Below are 23534 nucleotides of genomic sequence, written 5' to 3'. Positions count from 1 at the left end.
AAATACCAAATCACATACATGGATTCAATCGGTTCTACCAATCACTAGGATCGGTTATACCTAATTATGGAAATATTTGTGATCGGTTACACCAGTCATTAGCATCGGTTACACCAGTTACAAGGATCAGTTCTATACAAACATGGTATTACTTGTGATCGGTCACACCAGTTACCAGGACCGGTTACACCAATTACAAGGATCGGTTACACATACTCATGATCGGTCACACCAATTACAAGGATCGATCATACCATCACATGGTGATTACTTGGGATCGGCTACACCAATTAATAAAAACCAGTCATACCAAATCATAAGTCAGGCATTGTAATTAGTTATACCAAGATACGTAACATAAGTTAAGATCGGTTCTACCATTTCACACATATTGGTCATCCAAATATTTGCAATGAATAGCCGGACCAATAAGCCTAATGATTTCCCTTTCGATTCACGAAACACGTTCATGAATGTAATACCTTTAAACAAATGTAAAACATTGTTTCTCAGGATGAAATCTTCACCACAACCCATTCACATAATCATAACAATATATAAAATATTATGTCGATGTCATATCTACGAAGTTCAAAAGATAAGCGTTATACTTCGTAGTCTAATTCCCTAATACTATGATCATACTATTATGATCATGTCACATCACTAGAGTATTATAAAATATGGGCAATATATACAACTTCACAGTTATGCTTTCAATATTGCACGACTTGAAATGTACGTTTGGAATGAAACAGTGCAAGTCAATATTACTAACCTCAAGTGGAAGAATGATGTCGTCGTTGTAGTTCGCTACTTCTTCACATTCTTCAGGTCTTAGGAATAATACTTGTATGTCTCAACATTCCTAGACTTTCTAGTCTAACCTAAACGAAGTTGACTCTAGTATTTAATCAAGCGACTCTAGATGAGTTTTGATACTAAAATATGACAACCAAACTTGACATACCTATGCCTGGTGAGTTCAACCGAGCTATGCTCTAACAGCTCCACCAACCACTTACGTAATTAGTGCACACAATTCAAACACATCCGTATAATCTTTAACACATTCTTCATTTGATGCTCCCAGAGTCCCAGTAATTCAAAGGATTTCATAATCATACATATTAACCTTAGCCCTTACACGGTTCTTATGCGCATTCCTGCGTGCCACCTAGCACAACTATTCAAGCTCAAAACATAGATCTAACTTGGAAATAACTTATCAATTAAGCTAAAATCAACCAGTAAACTGATATGGATAATCTCGGGCCTTCTATGCACTCTTGACATGAGTAATATATTATCTCCCCTCCTAACAAACCCCGCCAAACTGAGAACAATTGCAGTGTATAACACAAACCTTTCCTTCGGTTTCGTCCTCTATAGATAGACTACAATGGAAAAGTTTAACCTATTCCCGTGACATGCTGAAGTCTGCAATGCTAAAAAATTTCCTTCGAATTAAAATCGCAATCTCATCATTAGACCCATTAGTACCTTTGAATACTTACATACCGATGTCTGGCTAAGCATTATGCAAGCATGCAAATTCTCCCAATTCAAATAAAAATTCAGTGAATGATTTTGTAGTCTCAGTTAAACCATTCTCCGTAATATTAAATACTCCCTCCGTCCCACTATTAGATGACCTACTTAATTTAAAGTTTTGTCCCACCATTAGTTGACCTTTTTCATTAAACAAGTGACTATTTCTAAAATTATCCTTTTGATTGATTATCGTTAGTATAAGAAATGTATATAATTTGATATCCATGTTTATACTCGTTAAGTAGGTGTTTTAAAATGCTTTCCAATGATACAAAATTTACGAAATTCATGGTATAGTTTGAGAGATAAAACATTTCTAAATTTTACAAATTATTATCCATAAGGGTATAATTGTAAAAAATACTTAAAAATACTCATTCTCATTCCTTGTCTTAAGAATTGTGCAAACTTCAACTAAGTCATCTAATAGTGAGAAGGACGGAGTATTATATATATAGTTTAAGGAGAAAATACTATGCTGTCGTTAAAAGCTGTATCAAACTCAAATTTTAGAGCTTCTAGCCCCACTAAAAATATTTCGACCAATTGAAAACTTTTGCTTTTTCACACCTCTAATCTTGCATATTTTCGACCCCACTTCTCTCTCTTTTCTCAACACAGTACGGGTTTCTCTTTACAAAACCCTAATCATCCCCTACCGCCTGCCTCTATCCTCTCCCTGATCTTTCTTACCCGTCACTCTTCTCCCATGTTATTCTCAATCGATTCCATACTTTGTACCGGTTATTGATTTATTTATTTTTCTGTAGGCACTGTTTTACTTTATCACGATTTTAGATTTCACATACCGATCAGAGAAATCAAAGTGGTGGTATCATGGGGGTTACGTGCATTCATATTGGTTCACAGTCTTTTGATTTTGTAGGTACGGATTTTTAAATCGTACCAAAGGAAGATTAGGGTTCGCTCCATTTTTCTATTTTATATCGTGATCAGGTCAGGTAACTCTATCCTGTTCTTTTCCGTCATTTATCAATTTTCCAAAGTGTCTCAGGATTTCAAATTTTCTATAACTTATATTCAGGATTATTAGTTTTCTATGCATTAATAATTCCATATTTTTTTGACAAAAACTGTGAAAAAATTGAGATTCAATGCTCTCGATTTCGGTAATGATGTTTTTGTGGGTTTTTTATATTTTGTTATTCCAACTCATGATTATAATCATAAAAGTTTTAGATATACTAATGTGTATATTAGATGTTTACAGTGCATAGTTAGGTTTGTAGTACATAATGTTGTAATAACTAAATTAGGTCTCCTGGCAGGATCAAGCCTAAGGAAATGGCAGTGATACGATTAAAAAAATGTTCAATTATATCAATCACAACTATGTTATAACCTGATATAGATAAACATGAGTGAGGTTTGTCCATAATTAGCAACAAAGATTGTAAATATCTGATTTTGTGTGATACAGGTGAAATTTACAGTTAAAAAGCTTCGCCCTGTCATGGACCCGAAACATAATATCAGTAACAATTGTCGCCATTGCTTATGTGGTATATGGTATGAAAGCGTATACTCTCTCTTTCAGATTATCTTTAACCTTTGAAATTGCATAAGGATATAACCAGTTTGATGCTTCTTTAAAACATACACATCAACACACAATTTGAATTCTTTCAGCTGGACATATAAACTATTGTGAATGATGAACTATTGTTAATGATATAGATTATCGATTATTGGAAGCTTACTACTTTGCTTATTGTGTTTTAAGTTTCATAGGATAATGTCCTGGGAATTAACTATCTTAATGAACTCCGGAAGAGTATATTTAAGTTGCCTCCATCTTCTCTAAGTTGCATACTTAGCTTTGTTTGTTTAACTGAAGAGTTATATTAAGTTCTATGGCATTTGCATACGGATACTTCATTCTCATTTAAGACTTAATTTATGAAAATATGGGAATTATGTGCATAGAAAAAGCTTTAAGCTCCATCTCTTCGTGGTTTTCAGGGACAAAAAATACAAGAAAGCAATCTTCCTACAGTGTTTGGAGTCGGTAAAAGTACATTTTTTTACTTCCTCATTCTGAAAGTAAAAGGTAACACATTGATGTTGCAATCATTCATGCTCAACTCTCCCTGTTACACGGAGAGAAACTGCTGCACCTAGGTCAACTTGGTTAGCATTTGTACATTTAAGGTGTGTTATATTGCATAACATATCCGGTTAGATGTGTTAATGCTAACACAATTTAAGCTCAGAAAAATAATATTATTCCAGTTTATATTATTGCTCGGCCAGCTTCTGCTTCAAGTGACAATAAGTACGATCAAGAAATCTTACAAGAGTGTGTTTGGATTAAAAAAAAGGTACATTTTTCTTACTTTCTCACTTCGAATTTTTTTATGCATGATCAGTTTTTTTTTACTTTAGTGATTGATATTTTTCACACACAGAGTCCAGGTGATGTTTTTGCGATGCTGAAGAAGATTTCCAATGTGTGACATTATTGTGGTGGTGAAATTGTATGTAGTGGTGATGATATTGTGATGGTGAAAATTGTCAAATAAAATTCATCTCCAAATGCAGGTATCGTAAATTATGTTGTCTCTCTTCTAATTTACTGTTATGCAAGGTATCATAACCAACAAGACTAAAGTCTTTTGAAGGTTTTATGACTCACCTTCAAATAGGGAACATAATGATCCAAGTGTGTTTTCTTCATTTGATAGCAGTCAAACAAACAAAAAATGCAGCCGGAGGCTACAGAAGGAGTCGGCAAAATGTAATCGCTCTTACTGTTAACTGTCATTCATAATGGGTTTTATGCAGAATCTGATATATGTGCTTCAATTTTTAATTAAGTTTTTTTTTTCCCAATCTTTATTTTTAGGGAGTTCAACTTACTAATGGGATTTGGTTACGTCACTTCTAATTTGTTGTTGTTTCATTTTCCAATATTAATCTTGCGACTGAGGCCAGGTTTCATTGACTGATTATGTTACTATTAATATGTTACAGACGATTGTCTAATTGACAGATGAGATTGAGACAACGAGTAAATCTTCTAGATTGTTATCCAAGAACACGACCGAGGCCAGGTTTGTTTGTTTCTACCTTTTTTTGGTTATGTCAGTCATTTGCAGTCATTTATGGTTCTTTAACTTTGAAATAAAATCCTTTTTGTTTGCAGTTAATGGACACCCTGAAAGAAATTCAACATCACACGGAGGTTAGAGACTGCGAGAAAAAGCTTCTTGAGTTACAGATGGTATCACCATTAGATCTTGAGACTCTTCAACAATCAAATCAAGCAATGGAACAACGGAAACTGTGACGTATCCTTCCATTTCTGAAGGTTGGTTAGACTATTTAGTATTTGTGCACGTTCATTATGGACATGAAACCTTTAGCAAAAAGTCACTGACTCATGGGTACGTGAGTAGTGAGCACCAGTAAAGATGGAGTTCATAGGACGTAAAACAACACTACTACAGATCGTTGTTCTTATATACTTCTTTCCAATACGGTTGAGTCTCAAGTGAAATGGACCATGTTCAATCTGGAAATGCATCTATCCAGTCTAGATCATTCTTATTCCATAGTTCCAGTTGTAATCAATCTTTAGATCAATAAGAATTGTTCACAAGTTTCACTTTATTTCATAGACGTGTAATATAATATTATGGAACATTCCAGGTTTATACAGTGGTTTATTTTCCCATTTTGTCTTCCTGTTAATGAATTTTAGCTAGGGACAATCTAAATAAGAATCCCAGCAGCTCATGATCTTTATAAATTTTTGGAGAATGATGACAATGAATATTTTGGGTTAAGAGTTTTAGGACAACAAATCTGATCCCGTGCAAAGCACGTGCACAATACTAGTAAATTATGATTTCAAAAACAAAATGCACGTACCTAAGTAGATTACAGATTACTCTGCCTATTCGTTCATTCGGTTATGGAAATTAAAGGACTCTAGGATTTGTACCTGAGTATAGTCCAGAAAAGTGAAGGAAAACAAGGACTCTCGCTTCCGCAAATGCCAGCTCATTCCATTATTCACTTGGCAGCTCTTTAGCATGCGTATCAAGTCCAAACACTGATACACTTCTGTAGCATCTAGACCAGATGATAGCTTGCTGCCGTCAGCTCTTTCTCTCAAGCATCAAGTCGAAACGTTGATACATTTTTGAAGGTACCAGACATGTGGTAGAATTCTGCTGACCGAGGAACGAGCACCTGATCAATTGGGAGATGCAAGAAACATTATCAGGTTAATCCGTCGACATGGTTAGATCATGAGACCAATTAGAAACTTAACTCATGAGCTCTACCCAACATATAAAATTTTAAGGTTTGAGCCTAATAAGGGGCTCAAAATAATAGTACTCTAATACAATACAAACCAAAGCAACAAATACAATATTAATTTTATGGTATCAAATTTGGAATGAAAAGAATTTCTCGTAGGGAAGTTATCGACAGCTACGTGACAGAAATCTTAGCTTCCACTTTATCAAATAACACGTTTGATATGCTTGGCTAAACAAGGAAACGAGAAACGACAACCTCAACATTTTTATAAATCAATAATTAGGTGCCAATTATCCATTGTAAGGATCTCCTCTTCACCGGGTCCAATAACTTTTAGATTTAGAACAAGTCATGAACAAACACCCAACTTTAATGTCCTAGTTATTGAGTCAAATCGAAAAAATTCTTGTCTTAATATTGTTGGGAATAACAGTTAAAATTGATAATGTATCAAATAATTAATTAATATAAGAGGCACTTATCTGATTTTTGTATCGTTTCTGATTCAATTATTGATCTCTTGTACATCACTGGTTAACACCATATATAAAAGAAACTGGTAATGGTAGATTGAGGCACATGTTCAACATACTTTCCTTAAGACAAGAATGCCCGATTACACTCTATAAAAAAAATGACGCTATAACCCTACTGGACATCTGCCTCCAAGATACAACAATCTTAACAAAGCTTGAATAACACATTCAAGCCTTGTTCTTCTAGAACTTGGCAGCGAAAAACTCATGAAACGTTTGTGAAAAAGCGGGGGTATAACAATCACACCCAATAATTCATTCGGTAATCTGTATGGACTAAACTTCAATATAATTCCGAGAGCACCGACTTAAAAGTGAGACTCAATCAGAAAATATATCAAAGAGCTTTATCTCTCATTCTCAGTACAATCATCAAATCGAACAGATAGAAATACGTGAACCTGATTGATATGAGAAATAACTTGGACGGTACCAAAGACCAATGACAAAGTTTCAATCAAGTTATATCCAACAATCAAGGTCGGATTTATCAACTGATTGAACTACGCACAACCAGTGATATTTCAATTATATAAACAAATATAATGCGGAAAAGAAATAACACAGACACCAGAAATTTTGTTAATGAAGAAAACGCAAATGCAGAAAAACCTCGAGACCTACTCCAGCTTTGAACACCACATTGTATTAAGACGCTTCATACATTAGCCTACTACAAGTTAAATTCGGACTGGAATGTAGTTGAGCCTTGACCAAGTCTTACACCGATTAAGGTACAATCGTGTTCCTTACGCCTCAAGAATCACGCCGGATTCTGCGCACTTGGTTCCCTTAACTGATCTCACCCACAACCAAGAGTTGCTACGACCCAAATTCGAAGATTTATAAACAAATCTGTCTCCCACAGTTATGTCTATCCTTTATTCTTTTTGTTCCTTCTTTTGATACAAAGATCAAGTTAAACAAGAACCAACTAATATCACGGACTTATACTCCCGAAGAGCAGCTTAGAAATATCGGTCACCTCACAATAACCTAACTGATTGACAGAAAAAGTTATTTCGGAATCACAGACTTTTTATATCTTACCTATCGGAGACAAATCTCGAGTAAATCTTAGAGTAGACAAAACTCAATACGATAAAAAAAGTAAGATCGGAATACGCAACTACAAAATAGTTGGATCTAACTTCACGAATCCCAAATGAAGTCTTCAAGTCGTTAACCTAATAATGGTTTTGGAAAAACCTAGGTTAAAAGAGAATCGACTCTAGTTTGCAACTAGGACACAAGGAAGTGTCGGGATTAGGTTTTCTAGTTTCTAGAGTTCTCCCTTATATATCTGTAAGGACCCTCAAGCTCGTCAACGCTATTAGACTAGTCAAGAGACGTCTTAGTCGATAATTGCTCGATTAGTTTAACACGAACGTTAATTAATAGGAATTAATCTAACAACGATGTAGTTACGAAACTAGTATCGTTACAAAATCTCGAAAAGTTACGCGGAATGGACTACTCGAACGTGTCAATCAGATACCATACGAAGAAGTAATCATCAGATTGTTTTGAAGGGCAAAATATTCTTTTCACAGATAGACCTACCTGGAGTTCCCTTAGTGAAGAGAGTGGGTGCAATAGTATTATCCTTGATCTTATCTTCACCCGATCGAGAAGATAAAACTCTTCTTTATTTTCTTCTCCTTTTCTATTCTTCTTTCTTCTCGTTATTTTCTTCCTTCTTCTGTTTCTCCTCAAACTCTCCTCTGTCGGTTTTGATTTCGGAGAAGTGAGTTCAAATTTAGTGTGGATGATTTATCAGATAGCTGGTAGTGTGTTGAATAGAATGAGTATGTGATGGAGTTGTAATCGTTTGAAGCTCAGGGAGGAGAAGAAATTGATATTGATGTAAATCGAAGTTAGGGTTTGTATGAAATTGATAAGTATATCTAGTTGTTGATTAATAAAGAACAATGGGTTTTGGTAGATTGATGTTCAATGATTTGGGGAAAAGAAGGGGTTGATGTTGTTTGATCGGAATTAAGGTTTCTGAATATGGGTTTGAGATTCGATTAAAGATGAATTAGAAGATGGAATTAAAGTTCTGGAAGGAAGATTAGAGACGGGTTTTCGATTGATTTGAAGTATACTTGAAAATTTACAGTTAGGGTTTCTTGTTAATATTCACGGGATTGATTAGAAGAAGAAGATTCTGAGAAGAGGGATTGTTGTGGCTGAAGTTAAGATTATTGCAGAAATTGAGCAACAGTTGAGTTGCAGGGAGGAAGGTGTATGAGTTGTTGATTGTTGGTTTTGGTTTTGCCAGTCACAGGACATAGAAGAAGTATGTGATGAAGATTATTAAGTTTGGTTTGGTTAATTAGGGTTTATGTGGTTGTGGTTGGAGAACAACAATTCAGAGGATGCTGGTTCTTGGGTAAGATTCTAATTTCGTTTAAGGTTGGAATTTTAGTTCAAATTGCTCAGATTATTGAATTGCTGTGTTTGTAATTGGAACTGTTTTGAGTTATGAGTTGTTATTGAAGATACAATGAAATTGAGATTGTTTGAGAAACTTGGTGTTGAAAAGGATATGGATTGGAACTGTGATTTGTATTGAATTACAGTTGGGGATTATATGCTTAGGATGTAGAAATTGGTGTTCTGTGTGGAATTAAATGTAAGTTATGATCATCTTGTGGTGTTAATGGTGTTGTTAAAGAAAAGTTTAATGAGATTACTGTAGAATCAGTGGTATGGTAATGGCAGTGGTAGTGGTGTTACAGGTGAACTGATTTTAGATGTTTTGAAGATGTGCTGGTGGTGTTGAAATGATCAAGTCTAGAACTGTGGATGGTGGTTGAACTGAATTTGCAGGAACTGTAACTAAAATAGAAGTTGCAGATGGGGGTTGTTGTAGAGAAATGGTAATGATAACTAGAGATGGTGAACTGTCTAGGAAGATGAATGTTGGGTTAAACAACAGTGACAATTGATAAGGAGTATGTGTTTAGAAATGGAACTGAATTATTATTGTTGTTTGAATGGATTGACAGAAGTGATTCGAGTCTGAGATGATATGGTTAGATAGTGTTTTATTGGTGGTGTTGGCTGTGTAGTTGAATTTGCAGGTGGAACTGTAATATTGAGATTTGAAGTGTTAGAACTGAATCTATAGTTGTGATTTGGTTGTATGCAGAATCACAAATGGATAGTCTCTTCGAAAGCATGTTGTTACTGCAATTGCAGGTAAACTTAGTTTGCATTTGTAATTGAAATTCAAAGTTGCTTTGTATTTGAATTGTTGAAGTTGAAATGTTAAACAAGAAGATTAGAGTTGAAGTGAATCTGTATTTGTTTTTAGACCTATTAGTCATCCCAGTCAGTGTCTGACTTAGCTGACTCAGTTAATCTGACTGAGTTGAATCGTATTGACCCACTGAATTACCTGTCTTGACCCGAGTTGACTCTGTTGACCGATTTGGACTTGACCATTGGACCAGGACTCGACCTTGACTTGACGTTTACCGTTAATTGAACCTTTGATTGTTATTAACCGTTAGTTGACACCGTTCGATCGGGCTTTAGATTATTGGGCCGAGTTTAGTGAATTTGGGCTTAGAGTTAGTTTTACTAGTTTGATGATTTGGACCTCTTAAGGTCCGAATTAGCTTTCGGTTCCTTCTGCAAAGTGGTAGATATTCATGAGACTTAACTAATAGACTATAGAACCAACCTAATTAAATTAGTAAACCTTAGATATGGTAAAGATAGATGATAAAATGGTGTAAAAGAATAAATGGGCTTCGAACCATTAGTTAGACTTGTATAATACTTGTGTGAGCCGTTTTGGCTAGATTCTTAGAGTTCTTGTGTGATTAACAGTTAGTCTATAATAACAACGATCAATTCAAAGGATGAACCAGTGGATCGTGGATCTCGAGGTAGGCATGGCTTGTCATCAAAAGAGGTGGGAATTTATATTTAACTCTTTTGTGATTATTGTTGTTTTCTTTTACAAAAGTTTATGTTTAACAAATTCATGCATTGTCTGGTTGTGCTTTCCATGCATTGTTTAACTTTGAATTACGAAAGTTCTGTTATTTCTTTTAACCTTTCCATTGCTTGGAAAGGAATTACAATGCTTTGTTTGTCTTTGTGAATTGTTTGGGAAATAAGAATTTCCATTTGATTGTTTGGAAATGAGAATTTCCATTTGTGGTATATAGGATACTGCTCCTTCATTTATACTACTCACTTTCGAGCTATGCTTAATAGGTGCGGGACGAGTCACCATATAGCTATCTAGGTGTGGGACGAGTCACCATATTATATATTGTTTGGAAGGAGTTAGTTCCATATACATGATTGTTTACTTCTGTGAAATCGGTTGTGTTTAGTGTTTAGGGAAAACAAGAATTGTTTTCAAATCATTTCCAATGATTGCATGAAAGTTAAAAGTTATTCCTATGGGGCACCCCTTTTAGGGATGATGTGCTCACCCATTCCCACTTTCAGTTTCAGAGACAGATCAGAGTTGCGCAGCGAAAACTTCAACGGTCGAGTTCGTTACTTGTTTAACTTCTGCTATGCTTATTATGTTGCATATTATATTTGTAAACCAAACGAATATTGTATATGTATCATTTGAGAGAAGTTCTTGTATATATATATATATTTCTGAGCGGGGCTAGTTTGGGTTAAGTTTTTATAGCAGATTTCTTAATTGAATGCTTAAGTATTTGATTTAGATTCGTAGTGCCTCTTTAGTTAGTTATTCTCTTGAATTAGTCAACTTCTAGCTTTGGGGGCGCTACAATAGCCTTTCACATCAGGGTTGCTGACAATCAAAGATATGATAGCTTAGTAACAAAGCATTCAATATTTACCGTTAGATGAACTCCTGATTTAAGATTCAAGCTAAGTCTGCTTAGAAATTAAGCAATCAATCTCCACCGTTAGATGGTCTTAGCTCGTTACACACAAATGAAATATACTTATACTTAGATATGAGTAACCGTACCTAAACGTGTGTATAGGGTTGGCTCAATAACAATTAACCGAAGTTATCCATATGAACACTTTTGAATTAACCACATTCATCTAACACTTCTAGATAAATATGATGATCAATCAATCATGATAGATAATCAAATGAATCTAATTGTGTTTCAAATAGAGTTGTTCAATTGTTCACTATTTTATAGAAATATTCATGAACAAATTGAAACGAAATTGGATTGATTCGTAATCGTACAAAGTACTTATACAAGAATCAATTCATGAACATTAAGCCATAGTTTGCTAAAGTTAATTTGCATTCCTTAAATCATAAATGTTTTAGTTCATGAGTATGATAATCATACATAACCGATTTTAGAACTTAACCATTGTGTTCGCAAACTAGGTACGCGAACAGCAGCTCCGGACCTTGGTCTAGTCAAGTCGTTCGCAAACCCGGTTTGCAAACAACTGTTCCGGACCCAACTCAGGTAAACCCGTTCGCATACTAGGTATGCAAACAAGAGTTTCGGACCTTCTCAGGTAAATCTGTTTGCATACTAGCTACGCAAACAAGAGTTTGGACCCGAATCATCATAATACAGTTCACATACTGGATATGCATACCATGTTGTATCCAAACATGGGTAATCGTTCTAAACTCTCATTTCAATTACTGAAACATTGTTGGAAGACGACAATGGTAATCTCACACATACCATTAGCTTCAAGTAATTTTCAAGTGACCGAATGATCAATATGAAACTTCCCGATCTAACATCAAATGAATGTCTCACACAAATCATATAAGATGTTCAAGGTAATTTTCACATGATCATCTTTTGACTTAATATTTAGTTTCCAAAAAATAAATTGTCTTCAACTAAACTCGTCATGAATGCAGTGAACATAGCTAAAGCAAAATGCTTCCAACACATATTTCGAGAAATAGATAAGCGAGATAAACTAGGCTCGAAATATCACATGTGTATAATGTAAAAGTATATATAGCTATACGACTTAGTCTCATTAGACTATAAAATAGAATAGACTTCTGAGTGACAGATAAGTTTTAGTCTCCACATACGTTTTGTTGATGAAGTTCCTCCAAGCTCCTCAGTAGATCTTCTTATTCAATTGGTGAACGCCGAGAAGTCTAAATCTCAACTACACATTCTATCCTAATCCGAGACATAGCTATAAGTAGACTAGAAATCAAGTATATAGTTTTGATCAAATAAACTTGACAATCAAGCTTGAGATAGCAACACTTGCGAATTCGACCGAGCAGTGCTCTAACAATCTTCCCCTTTGTCAATTTTAGTGACAAAACTATCTATACATATGGATTACAAAATAAATAAACTTTGTAGCTTCTCATCCATCATGCTTGATTTCCTTGGCTCTTCAACTTCCTTGAATTCTTCGCTACTCCAAGTACTCAAGCGATTCTGAACGTGTTCAACTTAGCATCATTGTTGTTGAAAATCCGTAGCCATAACAATAAGAAAATAGATGTTCTTAATCATTATTATACAGTATAATATTATTATTTTACAGAAACAGAGTCCAATTGCATCATAACTTTGAAATAATACTATGGTGAGATGTATCACTCCCCCTTAGTCAATACTTCCATCTTACAATGAACCCCCCCCCCCCCCTACGTAATGATCCGTAAACCATATGTATGTGGTATGAACTACCAAATAATTCTCCCCCTTTTTGTCAATATAAATTTGCAAAGGTACGAAAACTACGGGATCATAATGAAATTCTCAAAGAGATAATTCATGACTAAAAGAGAACATATCAACTTTGTTTCGATGATTTCACATAGTCGAAACTTAGTCTATTCATCAAGGAGTTTATAAATATACAAGATAACTCCTACAATATTCCACAGGCGCACTCCTCACATATAAGATGTGAATACCAATATTCTGCGGAGCACGTGTCATGATCTTAGTGGTCGCATACAAAATAACCGTGTAACCCTCGCTATACAGAGAAACCTAAGTGGCAGAGGATACCTTCGCAGATCTACTTTATCTCATCCCAAGAAGGGATACCTCGACGGCCAAGATGGATAAAGTAAATCCTAATCTAGAAGGAGGCAGCTGGCGAAGGGACAGAGGTACATGATGCATTTAATAAACATTAAATGCACAAATCTCTTATCTACACGCATAACCAAAGCACGTGGAGCGAAGTGACGTGGCGGAATCTTACTGGCAAAGGTTAGCGGTGAGCGAAGGTACAATCTGTACTGAGGATAGGAAAAGTTCCGGAAGGAACATGGGTCAACTGAGGTAGCAGAGTTCGACTGGAGAAAGCACGCGGCGAAAGAAGGTACCATTTGTACGGAAGGTATATCATGAAACGATGGATCCAAAGACAACAAAGATACACATGGAGTAGAGGGGGTTATAAATACCAAGCCTCACCAACAAAGTAATAGCATTCAATATCTAGGAGAAGGAGATCTAGTCTTAAGCTTCTACCTCTTTAATGTTTAGAACTTAAGTGTTTACTTCGACTTGGGTTCTCTCTATTATTTTGGGAAGCATTTAAGATCTTTGTAACCACCACAACTTAATACAAACAAATCACTCATTACCCCGTGGACATAGACGAAAGTCGAACCACGTAATATCTTGTGTCTCATGATGACTTAGAAGTATTTACGTTACATTATTATTCTTTGTTGCTATCGTTATCTTAGATATCATTTGTTACTTAGTATCGTCAGTTCAACAGAGGTATCATTACTACAGTGTGTCCGATCCTCTGAGCTCTTTACATTACGTAGACTATGGAAAAATTCGTAGTCACAGTTTGGCGCTAGAAGGTTTTGCTCACCAGCTTGATTTTTTATATTCCGTCATTTATTTCAACTTACACATCTTCTTTAACGAAGAGATCTGAGTTCAACTGCGATGAATCTCACTCTCTAATGATTTGTTCATCCATTGTTTTCGCAAGTTCTTGAAGTTCATAGCCTCTAAAGACTCGCAATCTTACAGATCTACAAATAATTCTCCAAAAACGTACTCGCAAAACGTTAAAATTTTTGTTTTGTACTAAAAAAACTTTTCCGACAAAGTATCCTTCAGATCTGAGTACCTATGAGCATTGAGGAATCTTAACGAGGATTTAAGGAAGCAAAAATCTTTTCAAGCATTTAATACCCCATCTTTCAAAAAGATTTGACACCTTTTTCAATTGTTTTCAACGTTTAAGGTTGTGTTTTCCAAGGGTATCATAAGAAATTTAATACCTGTCTTTCCAGACGTCATTTCAGTCATTTTTTATGAAAAAGATGCTCAGTCGTCTTCTGTGTCAGAGCATTAAGTGCTACTTTCGAAGAAGGCACCAAAGTATCAAATTTTGTCGTTTTTTCTGTAACCGCAATATAACAAAAGACGAAGGCATGCAGAAACCAAATGATGTACCAATAAGCTCACGACCAACAGTAATGAGAGGAAGATCTCAAAAGACATCTAAAGCGAACCAAAGAACAGAAGCAGAGGACGGGAAAAGTAGAATAGCAAGAAGAACAGTCGCTAACAATCCACATATTCCTGCTGAAAGGATGGGGCAAACATCAGGAGCACAACCACTTTACGGTATGCTGTTGCCAGAGCATCTTAATGCAACAAAGCCACCTGCAACCAACGTAGGGTTACCCAGAACCTCATCTCCTATGGGACGGGGGTTGGAAAACCTAACTCCGATCCAGCTAGATCCTGACGCTCCGATCATAGAAGAAGAAGTGGATAACTCTGAGGATCTGGCCGACAGCACTCCTCGGGGTGGTGGAATTTACAATGAAGACCAAATAGCAGCACAAGTAGCAGCTTTGCTACTCCGTAACAAGGAGCACGAGGATGCAATGCACGTGATGTCCCAAGAGAACCAGAACCTGAAAGATATGTTGGATCTACAGAACGAGGGTTCCCAAACTCACCCTCCGTTAAAGAGGCGTGAGAATGGATCTATCTCAGGAAGACGAATGGTGGATCTTAACCCACCAGGGGGATCCAGGACAACGCAACATGATCCGAACGAAATGGATCCAACTTACAAGTCCTCTCAGTCTTATTATGATGATACATTCTCAAGAGATGCTCACAATGTGAACATGGTCATGGAGCAAATGGAGAAAATGCGAAAGGAGATACAAGGATTGAAAACCGGTCACGTGATGCGTGTCGTGGGTGCAACAAATTAGTGATATTAATTTCACTCAATTAACAAGTAATATAATGAAAGCCAAGGTCGTTCCCACAAAGAGCAGGGAGATTTAGTTGTCAAAAAGTGTCACAATGGGGGGTTTGTTTTATATTTTAGAACAAAGTAAATAACAAATCAATTAAAAGCAATTAAGATTGAAAGCAATATGGAGAGAGATGATCGAGGAATCCTTATTCGTCACTAAACCTTCAATGAGTTAATATATTCATCAATTCATCATTAATCATAGATTATTATCAACCGTGGAATAACAACTAGCGCAGTGCTGAAAAAGCGGGGGGTCTAACAACACCACCCAATATTTCTCTTAGCAATCTGTATGGACAAACTCGAATATAATTTTAAGAGAATCAACAAGACTCAATCAATTAAAAGTACATCAATGAGTTTATATCTCTCTCTCTTGATTTGATTTCCTCAAACAGAAACTGCGAGTACTAATCAAATATAAGGAATAACTTGGATGGTACCAAATACCAATATCCAAGGATCAATCAATGACAATCAACAACCAAAGGTTGGATTACTCTAACTGATGATCTAACGCACAACCTGTATTATTTCAACTATAAAGATAAAATACTATAATGCGGAAACTGAAATAACACAGACACCAGAAATTTTGTTAACGAGGAAACCGCAAATGTAGAAAAACCCCGGGACCCAGTCCAGATTGAACACACACTGTATTAAGCCGCTACAGATACTAGCCTTCTCCAAGCTAACTTCGGACTGGAATATAGTTGAACCCCAATCGGTCTCCCACTGATCCAAAGTACAGTTGTACTCCCTACGTCTCTGATCCCAGCAGGATACTGCGCACTTGATTCCCTTAGATGATCTCACCCACAACTAAGAGTTGCTACGACCCAAAATCGCAGGCTTTGACAATAAACAAATCTGTCTCACACAGACAAGTCTATCAAAGGATTAATATGTCTCCCATAGAAAAACCCTAAAGTTTTTGTTCCGTCTTTTGATAATAATCAAGGTGAACAGGAACTAATTGATAATCCGGTCTTATATTCCTGAAGAACAGCCTAGATAAATCAATCACCTCACAACAATCTTAATCATATGGTAGCGAAACAAGATGTTGCGGAATCACAAATAATGAGACGAACTACTTTTTATATCTTTCCTATCGGAGATATTAATCTCAAGCCAATCAATCTGATTGTACTCGTACGATAGAAGATGCAAGATCAGATCACACAACTACGATAAAAGTAGTATCGATCTGGCTTCACAATCCCAATGAAGTCTTTAAGTCGTTAACCTGGTTTTAGAAGAAGAAAACCAAAGGTTAAAGGAGAATCGACTCTAGCACGAAAACTAGTATCACACGTAAAGTGTGGGGATTAGTTTTGCATAATACTAGATGTCTCTTTTATATAGTCTTTTAAATCAGGGTTTCGCCTTGGTCACAAAGCAAACAATATTCACCTTCAGATGAAAACCTGATTTAGATTCAAACTAATATTTCTCAATCGTTAGATCGAAAACTTAGCTTGTTATACACAAATGAAATGCACGCTTCTAGGTTTGTTAACCGTACCTAAACGTGTACATTTGTTGGTTCAACAATAGTTAACCAAAAGGTTATCCATATGAGCATTTCATACCAACTACATTCTTCTTCACCATAACTAGTTCAAATGACTCAAATGAACTAGTTAGAGAGTTGTTCAATTGCAAGGAAATCTTATGTACTACACAAGACAAAATTGAAGCAAAGATGATTTGATTTACTTGAATCTGTTCATGAACTTTTATAGTCACGGTTTACAAACTGCATTCCTTAGTCTTTATAAGTTTAAGTTCAGAAATCATCTTCAGATATATAACCTTCTTAAGTTCGCACACTAAGTTCGCAGACTTAAGCAACCGGGCAGAGTTTACAAACTCCAGCAAAAAATCTCGTCAAAGACTTTCCGCCGGTTCGCGGACTGGGTTCGCGGACTGGTACTCACGCAACAAGTTTGTCAACTCCAGCATAATTTCTCGAGATGGGAAGTTCGGCAGTTCGCAGACTGAGTTCGCGGACTTGGCAACAAGCCATTCTTCCGGTTTCTCTTGATCAACAAAGTTCGCAAACTTTGGTTCAAGGGATATGACTTATGCACATATGTGTTTCCACAACAATACTTATGTCCATCATTGGTTATGTAATCTAAACTCTCATTCCAACCATTGAAACATTCTTAGAGGACGTTATATAGTTGTTACACCATTTCTCGTCAAAGAAATTTTCGAAATGATTGAAACATATCATGACTTTCGTCACTAAGTAAAGATAAACATGGCCGAAGCGAAACGCTTACCAACACATATTTCGAGATATAGATAGGCGAGGTATACTCGGCTCGAAATACCAAATGTGTATAATCTAAGTCTATATATAGCATACGACTTTTTGTCTCAAGAAGTAGGAGATAGAGTAGATAGACTTTTGAGTGACAGATAAGTTCAAGTCTTCACATACCTTTTTGTCGAGAAGTTCCACCGGTTCCTTGAGTAGTTCTTCTTCTTATATGATGAATCGCCATGAAGTCCTTGAACTCAACTACACTTTCTATTCTAGTCCGAGACTTAGCTATAGTAGACTAGAAATCAAGACTTATAGTTTTGATCACTAACATTGAGAAACATGCTTGATATAGCAACACATGCGAGTTCGACCGAGCAATGCTCTAATAAGTGCTATCCCCTAAAGTCCTTTGGTCACTAGATACTGAAACGCTCGAATATCAGATTCTATTCGTCCAAGCCACCAAGTAGTAGCGCACTCAAGGTGTAACTTGGTAGAATGGTTTATATTTAATGACTTAGGTTAATGTTAGTAGTTAGACTCTTAGTGAAAGGTCCACTTTCTAATGTTGTTCAACACGCGATTGCTCCACAGAATCCCTCTGCAACGTTTCACGCTTTCTACTTGTGTATGGGTTATTCAACAATGACACAGATATCCTAACTCTTTACTAGCAATAAATCAATCAATGAACTACTATAGTTGGTCACCTAGAGCAATCAATTAATCAATCATAGATATTCATTAGAGTAGAAGCAAACAATAATCATATGAAGAACTCAAAATAGATGCATATATTAATCCAAATTAAGTCTAGAACTTCGAATTCATCCTCAATCAATTGTGGGTTTAGCTACTCATGGTACTAACAAAACCCATGAGTTTCATATGATAAAATGGAAAAGAAATAGTTACGGTGATGAATCGCTCCAAAACCCTAGCTTTTCTTCTCTTGTGTTCTTCTCTCCAATGGCTTGATTCCATATTATAGATAGAAATGTCTCTTATATAGGTGCCCAAATAGTAGCTGCGCCCGTGCCTCGAATCCCGGTCGAATGGTTGCCGAACTTGCCAAAATCTGCCTAAGAAACTCACGTCCAAATCTGGTCGCGTGCAAAGCGTACTCAAAGTAGCTATTGGGCTTACATCCAACTGGTGAGATCCAGCTCATTTCTTATTAGTGGCTTGTCAGTTCCGTGGAACTGACAGCCTATTCCCTTTACTCCTTCAGAATTCCCACGGATAGATGAGCCTCAGTGAAAAAATATTTTCCCTGAGTTTTTATTTTTCTTCCGTCAGAATCACGGCTACTCATGCCTCCGTGATTTTTCAAACTCCCTGGATTTTAACTCCGGCAAACTACTTTCACGGACAATCTGGTCGCCGTGAAGATAGTTTTCTTCTGAGTTTCAAACCTAAGCCAATAACTCCACATATACCAGGCCCTCCGTGAAAAGGATTCTCTTCTGATTTTCTTTCCCTGAACTCGAACTCCATCTTAGCTTCATTTTTTTTTTCCGTCTCCAGCGTATCACTCACCACTAACCTCAGTGTCCCGTCATTGCCTATCTTCTTTCTCAGTTGACGGTGAATAGCACCATGTTCTTCCATCACCCGAGCTCCATCATTTATTCTCTCTTTTCTCGCTTTCAATAACCTGAACTCGATCCCCTCTATCACTACTGCCATCTACGTCTCAGCTGCAATCAGTGGACAGTTGCAGCGATCAATTGTCAAGTAACACATCCTTGTTCATCTCTGCTATCATAAGCTCAAGTTCTTATCAATCAATCCATGGAAGCAAGCCAATACCTGATACCAACTCTCTCCATTGCTTCCATGTTTCCCAGCTCCGGACAATCTTTTATCTCCGATAATGGCAGCAACCATCAACCCATCTCAGTCAACTGTCGTTTCTTCTTAACTGCCACCATTCAGTTCATTAAGATCCGAGAACCACAAACAATGGCAACCAACATCGCCGTCATATTCCTTCCTGTCGACCCACTGATCATTCTTCTCCATCATTACGAAACCCATCTCGAGATCAATCAATGGTCTTCATCGTCACTGGCTAGTTCCTCCATCGATGGCAGTAGCCTAGACTCGACTCAATAACTGCCTTCATCAGCTGCCATCGCTTCCCTATTCAACTCTGCCAATGTACTGATCACCGATAATCATTGCAGCAGCACAATACTGTTCCTTCTCCATCTTCGTTTCGGTTATTACCCCAGGCTAGATCAGCATCAACAGTACTACAATCTATTACCAATGAAAATGGCAGCTTGAACCATTCGCTTCTCTTCAAACTCGGACAATTCCATCAACCCATCTTCATGGAGAAAAGAAGAAGTCGACTGGATTAGGGAAGAAGGTGACAACCCCTAACAGAAATAGGGGTGCCTTTCACAGTTCTGTGCTTTCTTCGTCTTTCGCAACTTTAGCTCGCCTAAATTGCTTTTAGATTCTTCATACGATGTCGAATTAACTCCATTCTTTCGCTGTTGGCTTCGTCTTTTCGTCATCTTTGAGATTTTATAAAGGATTTCTAGGTTTGAATGAGTTCCACTTGGTCTTTTGCCCTTCTATGCTTGCGGTTAACTTCTGTTATTGCATAATTAAGTGTCGATTCGCTTATTTGGATGATCCACCTAGCAAAACATAAATAAGAGAAAACAAGAGTAATATACAATAATTCGCAAGAAAATACAGCAAATACTAGCATGGATTCAACACTAAATATATGCAAAATATGCACTTAACAGATTCCCCCACACTTGGATTTTGCTAGTCCTCGATTAAACAATCTAAAATATAACAACTCCATGTCGGTGAGGAAACGGTTGCACTTAGCATGTGCAACAGGCCTCAACCCCTAGGTGTCGCTAAAGGACGAGTTATAGTCTCGTGAGGGCTTACTAGAGATATACCCACAAAACCTACTTTTCCAACTTACTAGTTCTCCCAATCGATAGCATCCAACACGCTAAGAAGACATAGAAATTCTGCACACTATTCATAAGAAGTTAGACATATATATGAACACAATCTCGTCCTTAAAAGTTGGGAGAGAAATAACCATCCCTTCTCGAAAGAATCCAGGTTCGAGAGTGATCGAAAGTCTCGACTCTGCCTCACCAGAAAGGGTTTTATGAAGTTGCTCTCAATAATAAACAACTTTTTATGGGTCACACATGTGTCTAGGTAGGAATGAAGAGAGAATCCTGCGACATGTTGAACAGTAGGAAGGCAAAACCCTCCGAATTGTTTTAAAAACCCACATCTTTTATTGTTTTGAAAAACCCATTTTTTCTGACGATCTCTATGAAAGGAAATCAACCACTTAACGAAGGTGGGAATATACTTCCTTACCTTGTTATCCGTTCAACGTGCAGTTAGCACCACCCTCACAGCATCCATAGAAACGTCTTCCTTCAGCTCGTCTTCTTCATCTTCTTGGTCTTCGTCTTCGGTCTTCAACTATTGATGATGAACTCTTGAACTTCATAAAACTTTGACAATATAACTCTTTTTCTTCAAATCCTTGTTGCTTGAAACTTCATTATGGATATTCCTTCTTTCCCATTGGCTTTATTGAAAGAACAAAACTAAAAACATACTAAAATATGATACAACACATTTTTCTTGTCTCCTTTCCTTTTTTTTTTCTTTTTTTTTTATTCAGACAAGAAAAATACACAAATACACAGAATGAAAACAAAAAAAAATAATAAAACTAATAATGAACCTAACAAAATTTTCTCTCGTCTTTTTTTTTTCCTATTTTTTTTGAATGACAAGAGAAAGTAAAACAAATAAAGATAAAATAAAATTGCAAGTACAAAGGCCATGGTGTAAGTACTTTACCGCTTGATTCTTCACAACTTGTATGTCTTGATATCATAAACTTCTTGAACTTTCATCTTGATAATTCTCGCTCTTGTGCATAAGTCTTCAACATGTAGAATTCTACTCCTTGTCTTGTTGCTTTACTTGAATATGAAATATGCTCATTTCTGTACTGTTGCCTGTAAACCTTAAACATCTTCAACTTTCCTTGTAGATTTTGATGTCGCTCCTCTTATTTATTGATGATGTGTTTCTATGGACCTGTTGGTGTAGAGAGAGAGATAAAGTGGATGGTACTGCGAACAAGAATACAAGTGGTATGTAAGTTAGCAATTCGATGTCACCATCATGATTGATAAAATAGCACTAAAGATATCAAAGTAGTGCTTCTTATTGGTGGGAGGTTGGGTAGCTCACCATTCTACCCGGAATTAACGTACGGTGACACACACTCAAAAGAAAGCTCTTTAGTCATTTATAAAGAAATCTGGTCTGGTGCCTCACATGATGTAACAATGGGTGGTTTCCACTATAGGGGATTACAATTCTACTACCGAATTCATTCTGCACCTTATTTTTCACTGGCATGGTTAAATCCAACTTTAACTCTCAAACAAGCAAGAAACCTGATCATGTTCTCTGTCATCTTTAAGTTCAGTCACTCTTGTGAGAATTTCGATGTAATCTTAGCGACATGTATACTATGTGACTCTAAACTCACTACAAGTTGGTGTTTTTCATGCACATATGTACAAAAAAAAGTGAAAAATCTACATGCAAAATACTCCGCCACACTCAAACTTCACATTGTCCTCAATGTGTAAAACCGAAAGTTCTGAATTCTGATGTAATAGCAGATAAAACGCAAACACTGTACAAATTGGTAAGGAATTTAGAAAAACTCCATTTCACAAAAGTTGTTCATCTACGTGTTTTCTACACAGTTTCAAAAGGGCACAGTGTTTCCATAAACGTTCTGACAGTTATGGTCTCTGGACTGAACTACGCACATTCTGAAATTTTCTGACGAAAAGGTATTCGTCATAATTCTCTTCTAAGATAGATTCCGGATTCAATGAAATTAAACATGGGGATGCAAGTATGATATGAAAACAATAAAAAACAAAAAATAAAAGATTTTAAGATACAAAACCTATGTGTTGCCTCCCATTTAGCGTTTGGTTTAAAGTCGTTAGCCCGACTTGGCATTCTCTTTACTACTCCTCCAGAGGGAATAAATCTTGAAACTCAAGGGAGTCTACATACACATTCTCGCGTTGAACCTCTCCAAATACCAATAATCTGAAAATTTGAGGATCCACCCAGAAAATAATCAGCATTGCAAATAATAGCTTCACAACGATGATAACACTGGAATAATAATAGTGATGCTATCACTCGATAGAAGTTTCCCCCACACTTAGTCATTTCTACACCTGGAAGTGTATAGAGAACATATAATTTGGGAAATTCTATGGATTCCTCTTGGTGAACCTGCACAATGTGAGAATCAAGTATTTCCAATGGTGGATATTTGGAAGCAAAGCAATCCAATAAAACTTCTGAAGCACATACATCCAAGCCTAATTGAGGTAAAGGAGAAGAATTAATATGCAAAGGATTAGTCAAACCTTGTAAAAACTCTTGTATTACGAAATCCTCTTCATCCTTAGAGAATTAAAGTGAATTACTTACCTCTCGTATCTCGTGGTCCTGTATCAAACCTTGCGACCATTTTTCGTCATTTTCTGCCTCAACTACAGTCTCAGCAT

The 23534-nt window shown here is 36.4% G+C and overlaps 2 long non-coding RNA genes across 9 annotated transcripts; both read left to right on the top strand.

Moving 5' to 3' along the window:
* The first annotated feature begins 2164 nt into the window (after window positions 1-2164).
* LOC113333482 lies at window positions 2165-5251 on the top strand. Of its 8 annotated transcripts, none has more exons than XR_003352047.1 (8): window positions 2165-2511; window positions 2996-3084; window positions 3538-3726; window positions 3829-3896; window positions 3984-4116; window positions 4263-4312; window positions 4549-4628; window positions 4721-5251. It is a non-coding gene; the product is annotated as an uncharacterized LOC113333482 (long non-coding RNA). The 8 variants fall into 8 exon arrangements; XR_003352046.1 differs by having other exon boundaries at window positions 3808-3896; XR_003352044.1 differs by having other exon boundaries at window positions 3009-3084; window positions 3538-3896.
* A 2813-nt stretch (window positions 5252-8064) lies between these two features.
* On the top strand, window positions 8065-11045 carry LOC113333751. The gene is made up of 3 exons (XR_003352313.1): window positions 8065-9590; window positions 10227-10311; window positions 10860-11045. It is a non-coding gene; the product is annotated as an uncharacterized LOC113333751 (long non-coding RNA).
* The last annotated feature ends 12489 nt before the right edge of the window (window positions 11046-23534 follow it).

This window comes from Papaver somniferum, unplaced genomic scaffold, assembly GCF_003573695.1.
Source record: "Papaver somniferum cultivar HN1 unplaced genomic scaffold, ASM357369v1 unplaced-scaffold_133, whole genome shotgun sequence".
Lineage (NCBI taxonomy): Eukaryota > Viridiplantae > Streptophyta > Magnoliopsida > Ranunculales > Papaveraceae > Papaver > Papaver somniferum.
Note: the sequence above shows the minus strand (reverse complement) of the source record. Positions and strands in the feature narration are given on the sequence as shown.